Consider the following 7,091-nt stretch of genomic DNA (forward strand, 5'->3'; position numbering starts at 1 on the left):
ATGAAACAGAGATGCTTGTGTGTAGGAGCACAAAATGGGCAGGGGGTGTGGTTGTTGCAACCGTCTCTGCGCGCGGCGCGAAAGAGGAGTGAAGGGGAGTTAGCCGGATCGATTAGATTAGAAAGAGAGAATAGTTTCTTTGCAACGGGTGAGGTGCATTCTTTGCAAGCTTCTACTCCCTCCGTCCCATAATGTAGGACGTTTTTTGGCACTAGAGGGAGTAATTCTAACAATGGGATGCATGCAACCGCCTGGACCTAGAGCGGGCAGACCGAAGGAATCACGTGTGGCGGTGCACAAACAAGAAGCCACCGTTGCTGGTCACCAAGCTGCTCGTCCCTGTGACCTTCAGGGAGGCCTACACGGCTTCATTGGCGCTTTCGAGAAGGGCGTGTACACAACGAGGTTGACCATCGTCGCCGGGCACATCGTCCTCAAGGAGAAGCACCTGCTGGTGCCGCGGCGCTTTGGCACTGCTTCAAGGGCAAGGCGGCGACGCTGCCAAGCACGCCGACGGCGCTCTCCTTCACGGGGGACTACGACTAGCTGCTGACCAGCTACCGAGACCTCGCCAACATACCGATCAACAGCAGCCTCCCGTACAACTACCTGGCGCAATACCGGGACCGGTACGTCGACGACACGACGCTCAAGCCCAGCCTCGCCTTTTACGTCCTCGCCGTCGCGGAGGCCCAGCGCTTCCCCGGCATTGGGGACGCCGTCGCCCAACGCATCGCCTTCACGAAGTGACGGAGTTTGAGCAAAATTTAAGAGGGGGACATGACTCAAGGGGAACAAATTAGCAGGCCAGGAGGGGCTAATCACTTGTTGAAACACTAATTAGCCCTAAAAGCTAGCATGCTCCTCAATGAATGCCAAAACTAAGAAGGGGGGGGGTCATGGCCCCCCTTGGTCTACACTAAGCTCCGCCAGTGCAGCCTACCTCCACAATGCAGAATATCTCTTATGAACCCTCCGCTTCAAAATGTAAGGTGTAGTATTTTTTTTAAGTCAAAACATGTGCATGTTTGACCTTGTTTTTAGAGGGGAAAAAATACCGAGATCTATAGTACCAAATTTGTATCATTGGATCCTCACAAAAAATATTTTCATATTTTATTTATTTTGTATTGTAGATGTAGATATTTTATTCTATAAACTTTGTCAAACATACACAAGTTTGATCACTTGCACGAAAATCGGAACACCATATATTCTAGAACGGAGGGACTATATGGTAATATACTAGGTGATTTTCCCATGAGTTGCAGCCAGAATAAAGATTAATTTCAGATGTACTATGTATGTAGAAAATGACCTAAATCAAGAGCTACTATTATTAACGTAAATGTTTCATACTTCCACTATGCGTGAACAAAGAGTATGCATGTGGTTTGCATGCGGTTGCAAAATAGTGTTAGTGGATGCTGACATGGCACATTTGGTGAGATGGGAGGCCGCATGTTGAGAGTAACGTAAATGTTTCATACTTCCACTATGCGTGAACAAAGAGTATGCATGTGGTTTGCATGCGGTTGCAAAATAGTGTTAGTGGATGCTGACATGGCACATTTGGTGAGATGGGAGGCCGCATGTTGAGAGAATTAGACTTATTGGGGATCAACTATTTAATAATAGTAGATTCCCCCTTGGTAATATATCAAGCTCTCTTTCTTTCCAAAAAAAAAAGATATTCGGAATTGCTGAATTGTGAGCTGTTGTACACGCAAGCTGTTGTACACGCACATGGTAATTATGCTACTTATTAGCTTGATGTTAATTTCGTTGAGTTGTGTATGAGACCTCTTTACCTTACTGCTTATTGTAATTTGATGTTTCAAATTGTATGCAAGATTACAATAATGCAATAAGGAGTACATTTGCAGTAGTTCTTAATTATACAGAACCTCTGAACAGAGGAGAGTTTGATTGAGTAGCTCCAGTTGTACTGGGCGCAGCGAAGCGCGCCATTCCATGTAGTACGTTGCATGCCAATGCCATGAGAAAAGTGTGCACGAGCTCATACATGTGAGTCTCCCACGTGCATGGACCATATAAGAAAGTATATAATGCACTGGGTATTTGATATGTTACCGTTGCACCTAATTTATACTCCTTCCATTCTTAAATATAAGTCTTCTTAGAGACTTCAATAAAGACTACATAAGAATGTACTCATTCCAAAACGGTGAGCTATGGGCCTACGAAACGGTTCCGAATTGACAAGAAATGTGAGTTTTGGCAGCTTCCCTCTATTAGTTGTTTGACGGCTGCCGAACATGATAATCTCCCCGGGGCCCCAAAAATGTGAGCTATAGGCCACGAAATGGGTCCGAGTCAGGCAAAAACGTCGAGTTTTGGCATCCTCCCTCTAACCGTACATTCAGGTTTGTGGGCTGTAGAATTTTCTTTGCTAGAAGGCCTCACGCAGCGGCACTCCACGATCATTCTACGGTGGTATAAACTGCCATCTCCTGCTCAGTTCTGGCCTGTGACTGCAAATATGTTTCCTCCTTATTGCATTCTGTAGTCTTACAATAAAAAAGACAATGTGCATTAAAACTGAGAACAACTATTACAATGAAAATAGATGATCGGAAAACAGAGAAGTCATACAAAAGCACATGGCCACAACTATGTCTTCAGTGCCACAGATCTGCTTTCTGTCCCATCTTGTTTCCAGAGTATAGGATTAAATCAGAGTCTCTTTGTGATGCATCCACAGGTATTCTCTGGTTATCTGATATGGCTTCACCTTGGCATTTCCTTGAACAAAATCCTGTTCATCATCATGGTCTGGATCGGGTTCAACTTGTGCGCCTTATACATTACATCGCACTCCATAGATGTAACACAACTCTATCATGGGAACACTTTGAATTTCTCTACATCGACGCATTCAAGAGCAGCTACTAACAACACAAGGACAATTGCTAGCCAAACTGCAGGTGACCGACAACATCAGCGGTCATCTGGCTCCCGGAAAGAAGATTCTTCTGCCCCTCAGCACATGACCTCTTGACTTGGTCTAGTCCAAGGAAGCAGCTTCCTCATTCAACCGAATTGATAATAAATGTATCATGAGAATCGCAGAAAAATGAATCTGAAGAGATAACAACCAAACAGAAAAATCTGAGGTACCTAAAAAACCCTGCTTATTAAGAGCAAAAAACGTTGGTATCATGGCCAGAGTGCACCATATCTTTGTGCCTGAAATAAATAAATAATGATATGGATAAAAATATATTCGCAAGCATGTAACTATATAGCGAAAACCGTAAAAGATGATCGCAATTCTGCACAAGAAATTTCTACCTTATGGAAAAACAAATAACCTTCCAAGTTGACCAAGTAGAAGAAATTTACTTATAGTTCCATATTTCCTAAATAATTCCGGGTGATCAGTTCCACATTTTCCAAACGAGAAAATTTTTATATGCATGGTGTGGAAAAGAAAAACAGTTTATATTCACCTTAATAAAGCCTAGAATGCACTTCGGACTAGCACCTCCATATCCTACTGGTGTCATTTCAGCACAACATTGAAATTCAAGATGCCATTATTGGCTTATTCAGCATTATACAAATCACACGGAGATTTGAAAATACCTGGCAATTGTACAACTGATGTTTTGCTTGATCATATCAACCCATATCTTTCAGACCTGACATCTTCCTACTTGCAGAACTGCAGCAATTGTTGTAGTTTTATTGTGAGCAGTTTGAAAAACAATTATTTAACTAGCAATTCTCAAGTTCCCATCCCAGGTCTAAGAAGAACAAAACATACACATATCTTAATCTATGCCATATTTCGCTACAATGATTGCTTATTATTTATAAATGCATTAAAACACCTAAATAAGTGACAACTAATTAGCAACTGCAAGCTTGCCTTCCTTTATTCCTTCCTGTCCACATTACAACTTATAAGAGAATTTGCTGAAATTAACAAAGACTAGTACTATCGGCAAAAAAATTCTTACAATGAAGTTGCAGCACCAGATTATTCCGCTATAGCTGCAAGCAGTCTTGGCATTGGGGGCACATCAATCTCCTGTAGACCCTCGAGAACCCGGACTACTTCACCCATGGTCGGCCGATCCAGCTCATTATCTTGGATGCACCAACATGCAACTTTGCAAATCCTTTCAGCCTCTCCCAAGTTGATGTCACCATGTAACTGTGGATCCACCAAACTCTTCAAATCTCCATCGTGAAGCTTGTTGATGGCTTGCACAGGGAAGTACTCAATATTCTAGTTACTGTTGCTGCTGCTTGTGTTGTATGATGTTTCAGGTGAAGAATTCCTCCTTCCTGATATGATTTCCAATAGCACCATGCCGAAGCCGTAAATGTCAACTTTCGGTGTGATAGCCACTCTAGTAAGCCACTCAGGGGCAAGATAACCCACAGTTCCTCTGAATGAAGTCAGAATTCGGCTGAAATCCCTTCCCACAAACGCTGCCAACCCAAAGTCTGACACTTTAGGAACAAGTGATGCATCCAGAAGTATGTTGTCTGGCTTAATATCGCAGTGTATGATGCACTCACGACAACCCTGATGCAGGTAGCACAATCCTCTAGCAATTCCTAGGGATATCTGATATCTGATGTTCCAATTCAGGACGACAACATTTGGATTGCTCTTCTTAAATAGATGACCATCAAGAGATCCATTTAACATATGCTCATACACAAGTAATCTGTGATCACCTTCGCAGCAGAAACCTATCAATTTGACTAGGTTTATGTGCTGGATAAGTCCAACTGAGCTCACCTCGGCCCTGAATTGCTTCTCTCCTTGACGGGCACCATCAAGCCTTTTCACTGCTACAATAGTCTTCGAATCACTTAACACTCCCTTGTATACAGAACCAAAACTTCCAACACCTAACGTTTCAGAGAAGTTTTTGGTACCACGAACTAAATCAGTATATTTGAAGGCTATAATCCCGCCAACACTTCCTTGATTATCATAGAATAATGGCAGCCGACCACACCACATGAATTTGTTCCTCCGATTCTAACAACCATAGAAGAATGAGTAACCCAAACCCAGTAATGCTTGTAGCAATAACAACTCCAACGTTTGGCTTTTTTTTGTTTTTTCTCAAACTTGGCAAGAAATCTTTGGCAGAAAGACGGAGATAAAGAACATCTTTAGAAGTGATAGTAATGCCGTTGTTCATATTTACACTAAGCAATTCCCCATTCCAGACATAGCATCTGCTATTGTTATAGTAATAAGCAGTGCAGGAGCAGGAATTGAGACAAGCTTCTTCGCATTTGCCCTGAGTCGAAGTAACGACTATGCTCTGCGGGTTGTAGGGCAATGTAACTTGAGAAATGGGATGGAACATGTCCGTTGAACTTATGGTGTTGCTGTCACTAGTGCAATGTAATGGTGTATTTCTAATGCATCCTCCTGTTCTGTCCTCAAATTCCCAATCTTGCGGTGACTTCTGAGAGAAGCTCTTCATACAGTCACATGATGGATGTGGATTGCCATTGCAGACCGTGTAAGGTCCACATGTAGCAGGAGGAATGCAGGGATCATCGGGTATGGCATATATGGTTTGCCAAGATTGATTATCTTGTGACCAAAGATTAAGCTTTATCTGACCAGAGATATCTAGTAAGATAAAAAAGGAAGACGACTCATTAAGTGAAGTGTACATGTAGTACTCCTCTTGGTCGTTATTAACATATGTTGGGTTCATCAAGCTTTTGGTGCGTGGATCCATATCTAGCACTGCCTTGAGCATTGGTACAAGATTGAATGATGATTTTGTGGAGGATGCATAAAGCCAATATTCTACCAAGGGATCGAGACGCTTAAGGACGAGCCCCTTGGTCTGTTCTAGTTCATAGCTGTATGAGCCGGGACCCGGATCAATGAGGCTCTTCTTTGAGATGGCCTGGTGACTGAAACCAGTGACTTTGTCCCGGCCAAACTTTGCACCAGGAAGTATAACATCTGTTGGGTAGTCGAAGCTCTGCCACACCGGTAGGTCGGATGATGGGCTCTTTTTGAGCGCAAGGTTTCCGCTGTTCAAGAGAACGGCGGTACTAGTGTTGTTTCTGCTCAGGTATGTCCTATTATTTACGACGCGGGTGGACCAAACAATGGATTCATTGTTGGCAGCATGGTTTACAATGATAAGATTGCCATCACTTGATATCTTGAACCGTGTTTGGTTGATGATGGGGTCAGCGATGGGCTGATCCCTATTAGCAACCCATACAGAAGTGCAAACTGGGATCTTATTGAACCATATGCCAAGGTACCACAAGCTGGGGCTGGGAGATTCGGTGTTCTGAGACGACTTACTGATGGTGCTTGCTGGCTGGAACTGAAAGAAGCCAAGCGCGAACTTGCCATTTCTTGAGACGATCCTGCCCCCGACGGCGAGCAGTTGGCCTGCCACGAGAGTATCATTGTTTGCAGCTACAAAGGAAGATGACCAAGGAGTAGTGTGGAAGAGGAGAAGCCCGAGTGATAATATGTAGAGCGGAGGCATGGAGAACATTGGTGCTCTGCTATGATATTTGGAGAAAGAAGGTGTTGTATATATAGATAGAATGTAAGACGTTGAGCTGAACAAGTATGTTCAGCTGACTGACCAGAGGAGTCGCTACAATCCATTTTGGACTCATTCAATTCAAACTGGGAAGTGGACCTTTGAAGCTTCTACCAGGTGGATTGCTTTTACAGTAGGAGAATGCACTTATCGTCCACTGATGGCTATTTTCTTCGAGGGGTCTGGATGTAATAACCTCATGATTACTGAACCATATACCAAGGTACCAGCTGGAGCTGGGGGAGGTGGCATTGCGGGACGACTTACTGATGCTGCTTGCTGCTGGCTGGAAGAAGCCGAGGGCGAACTTCCCGTTTATTAGTGTGTGCTACTAAAAACTTCTCAGAAAAGCTGGGGGAGGTGGCCTGCCGCGAGAATGTCATCATTTGCAGCTGCAGAGGCGCACCAAGGATCAGTGTGCAAGAGGAGAAGCCCAAGTAGTACGCACTCCCTCTGTTTCTAAATATAAGTCATTCTAGGATTTCAATACAAACTACATACGAATGT

At 43.6% G+C, this 7,091-nt stretch overlaps 1 pseudogene; it reads right to left on the bottom strand.

Moving 5' to 3' along the window:
• Positions 1-4,006: 4,006 nt before the first annotated feature.
• On the bottom strand, positions 4,007-6,533 carry LOC123084056 (G-type lectin S-receptor-like serine/threonine-protein kinase At2g19130; annotated as a pseudogene).
• Positions 6,534-7,091: the final 558 nt, after the last annotated feature.

Source organism: Triticum aestivum, chromosome 1B (assembly GCF_018294505.1).
Source record: "Triticum aestivum cultivar Chinese Spring chromosome 1B, IWGSC CS RefSeq v2.1, whole genome shotgun sequence".
NCBI classification, from domain to species: domain Eukaryota; kingdom Viridiplantae; phylum Streptophyta; class Magnoliopsida; order Poales; family Poaceae; genus Triticum; species Triticum aestivum.